Raw genomic sequence first — 4,207 nt, forward strand, 5'->3', positions numbered from 1 at the left:
GCAACCCCCCAGGTTTCACTGCAGACACTAGAAGAAAGAAGGCGAATTCTAGCTCTTTGTGGCTACCTAAGGGCAAGACCACCTCAGAAGGCCAGGGCAGCCCAAGCTGTCTCTTCACTGAACCTGTAGGGAGGCACAATAGATTCAGGGGCTTGAATCCCTGTGCAAGGGAAGCTGGGAACATTCATTCACAATAAGGAAGCTAATTGTGCGGTGAAATCTGGGGATGGTGATAGTCTTATTTATAGAGAAACTTTCAGTTAGTAGCCTAAGTTTGTCAAAGACTCAGAACGCCCTGGTATGTCTTTCCCCGTGGTAGGCATCGTCCTCCCACGAAACGCTGCCCTGCAATGCAAAAAGTGTATTTGTTACAATCGTTTTGCTGCTTTACCAACATTAGCTGGTTCTCTTTCATGAGGCCGTGGCTCCTTCTGCTTAGACTTAAGAGAAAGACTTTTTGAGAAGTTTACAAGTTCCTTCTGTATATTTACAAAAGTCCTGTTCATTCTGTTAACTTTTTCATCCTTCATAACATTTATCATCTTAAGATGAGTAATACCTGGTTTTGCCTTGTTTTTAGCCTTGGAGTTTTTGTGGCTAGTTATGTGAAATACATTCCTGGACTTCTGACATTTTAATTTGTTCTTGGCCACTGTCAAACTTTGGGAGGTTCACACAACTGCTGAGTTTCCCAGTGATGCCCAGGTTTTTTGTTTGTTTGTTTGTTTGCTTGCTTGTTTTTATTTTAATTAGATCCAATTTCTCAGTGATTTCTATCATACACAGCACCTTTGGTGTTCTGTCTACAAAAGTTGTTTTGATCATAAGGCCATGAGGATTTCTCCTGTGTGTCAAAGGAGTTGTGTAGGTTTCCATTTTACACGTATATTTACGGTCCATTTTAACTTTTGAGAAGAGTCCGAGTTCCATGTCTGAACTCAGTATAAGTGTGGATATCCACTTAATAAGCACAAAATACTGAAAGACCATATTTTCTCTGTATCACCTTTGGTCCTTGTCAGAGACCAGTGGGCTCTATCTCTGTTGGTCTAACTGGGTTCTGTTTCTATTCCCTTGATCTACATTTCTGTCCCTTTCCCAACATCATACTGCCCTGATTACTTAAAATTTACTTTAAAAAATATTTTCCAAGCCGGGCGATGGTGGCACACGCCTTTAATCCCAGCACTTGGGAGGCAGAGGCAGGCGGATCTCTGTGAGTTCGAGACCAGCCTGGTCTACAGAGCTAGTTCCAGGACAGGCTCCAAAGCCACAGAGAAACCCTGTCTCGAAAAACCAAAAAAAAAAAAAAAAATCCAAGTTTTTAAAATTCATGAGCTTTTTGAAATGAAAATAACACCATTAGAATACCAACCTGTAGGAAGCTTTGACATCAGGCTGCATTGAGGCATGAAGGAAATACAGTTCAATGTGACTTAATTTGCTGGTGTTGATTCAAACTTCTAGACTCTGACCCTGAGCAGTTAATTTTAGCCATATATAAGCACAGTACAATTAGGTGGGGGGAGTTTCCTCATGTAATTGATTTAATCCCATGTATACAGAACATGTTTGCATTGAAACTCTTTACAAAGTACATATGGCCTCTTCCATAAGGGTTCTGTTGACTCAGAAACAATGCTCAAAGTCAGAGTCTAGGGAGAAAGACTGAGTAAGCACAACAGCCTGTGGGAGACAGGCCCTACAGATAACACAGAAATTACCTAGGCTTTTATAAAGTACAAGTGACATCTCCCACAAGGTTGCATTTTATTGCCTGAGAATCAAAGCTCAAAATCTATGGAGGAAGAGTCTGGGATAAACAACCATAATAGTCAGGGGAATTGGGGTGGGACCTGGCCCTGCAGATCACAAAGATCAAGAGGTTAAAAACTATATCCATTCCCATCTTTCCTGGTGGAGAACAGGTAAACATCTCCTTCCTATGAACAGACAAGCCTCTTTGTTTGGTTTCCCGAGTGTTGTCCGTGAGCACAAGGACCTCATGCCCTCTGAACCAGCATCTGTAGCTCTGCCCAACCTTGTGCTGTGTGATGCGTGATCGTTTGTTCAAAAGGTAAAAGTTCAATGGTTAGTGTTTTTTAAGTCAGAAAGTTTCCATAGCATCAAAACAGCTTTGTCAAAATGTCCTCAGTTTCAAAATGGCCACATCAAAGTAGCCACATAAAGACCTCCGGGCCTGCAAAGAAAACCAAAGTGGAGCTTCTTGGTGGGGGACTGCAGGCCCGGCGGCTTCTGCTGGGACATGCTCTCTCGGTCCCACGGCTGCTAAGCCCACAGTACCAAAAGCTTCTTCCTGGCAGGTGACAACATGCAGAATCTCAGACCCCAATCTTTCACTCCTCACACTGCCTGGTGGCCATAGCTGATGACAATGCCTCAGAATTACTGAGAGTATTTTAACTGCTCTCACCACACACACACACACACACACACACACACACACACCAGAAGAGGTAAGTTAATTTACCCAAAACTCGTTGAGAAATTGTTATGCCTAGTCTATATTGTAAATTCTGAGCATATAGGAGCTAAAGAGACAAGAGCGTATCCTAATACAGCTCACATTCAAAGGGGTGATGGAAAAAGGGGATAATAAGCAATATAGCCTGGTGATAGGGGCTTGAAAAGAAGGAAGCAGGGTATATCAGTCAGTTCTTGCTGCATAACAAACTACTCCAAAAACAAAACAACTCATTTAAAATGATACTTATTTCATTCACAATCCTATACATGACTGAAACCTAAGCAGGGTGGCTCGTTTGTCTTGCTATCCCAGGTGTTTATGGTCAGCTACAAAGCTGACTAATGGCAGCTGTTCAAGACAGCCTTCACTCTGGGTTAGCCTGTCTCTTATCCGCCAGCTTGCTAGCCTGGCTTGTACACATAGTGATACGTAGGTTCTGGAGGGGGTAGAAATACAAACTTCAAGTCACAAGATTAGTCCAGACTCAAGGGTATGGAAATGACAACATCTCAAGAGGAAAACTGTAAAGAGTTTGAATATAAGCGTTAGATCTGTGTGGCAACATGATGTTAGCTGTCTGAGTCTGCTTACAGAGACAGAAAGCAGAAGGGAATGACTTCAGCAGAAGGGTCTGTTTATTTCAAACAGGGAGAAGCAGACACAGCAGAGGTAGGGGTGTCTGCTGGAGAGGAAGAGGATACTCAGGGTTTATAGAGGTGGTTTGAGGAATGCACCTGCTGGGGATACATGCAAGTCTGCAGTTTCTCCCTCCTGGAGTTGTTTTGTCCAGAAAAGGCTATTTTGTCTTTAGAAACGGCTTTGTCCCAGCTATCAGAACATGGGTCACTTTGGGTGACTATGTTTGGCAGAGATGGGTAAGGGGCTGGAATTTCAATATAGGGCCCTAGTCAAGGTCTGGCAGAGTTTGTTCAAGTTATATTCTAACAATAAGGAGGCTGCCAGTTGGAGTCGTTAATGACGTTAGTGTAGAATATTAGGTGGAGGAGTGGTGGGAAGGAAATGGAATAGAGGTGCTTCAGATGAAGAACGGGGACAGCCTCTCTCAGGAGGTGACACTTATTCTCAGAATTGAAGTATGAGAAGGAAGCACCATGACAAGAAAGGCCAGGAAAGGGCATCTCCTAGGATTAAGTTGTTATAAAAGACACATTTTCGTAATAAAAAGCTCCTGCACACCCAACTGTAGGATCAGCATATATCCAGGAAAGGACTGGTTGGAAGTCACACAGGATAACAGTGTAAGCTTTTAAACTGTTCAGTCTTTCACCCCCGATAACTCCAAAGGGTTTTAAATCCTTCAAAAAGTATGACTTCTAAAACAGGAATGTAGGGGATAAGGAATGACTGGAGAGATGGCTCTGTGGTTAAGAGCTCTTGCAGAGGACTGAAGTTTGATTCCCAGCACTATGTTGGCTCACAACCATCCATGACCCCAGTTACAGGAAATCCAACAAGCACACATGTGGTACGTATACACGCATGCAGCAAAAATAATTTAAAAAATGAAAATAAATTTTTAAAAAGAGAGATATAGATGTAAGGACTTTTTGTTTGCTTATATGTTTTGATTGATTGGCAAATTTAGGGGACAATGTAAATGAAATTCAGGCGGAAATCCTTCCAAAGGAAAGAGGATCTCATAGATGCCTGTTACAGTGAGCTTTAGAGGGATAGGGAGAAATGGTAGTTTTATTATTT

General features: G+C 42.4%; 1 pseudogene; it reads right to left on the reverse strand.

The window, feature by feature from the left end:
• Positions 1-260: 260 nt before the first annotated feature.
• LOC121464514 lies at positions 261-1,404 on the reverse strand (annotated as a pseudogene).
• Positions 1,405-4,207: the final 2,803 nt, after the last annotated feature.

Source organism: Microtus oregoni, unplaced genomic scaffold (genome assembly GCF_018167655.1).
Source record: "Microtus oregoni isolate MIOR12 unplaced genomic scaffold, Mior012 000028F_ref0000031, whole genome shotgun sequence".
Lineage (NCBI taxonomy): Eukaryota > Metazoa > Chordata > Mammalia > Rodentia > Cricetidae > Microtus > Microtus oregoni.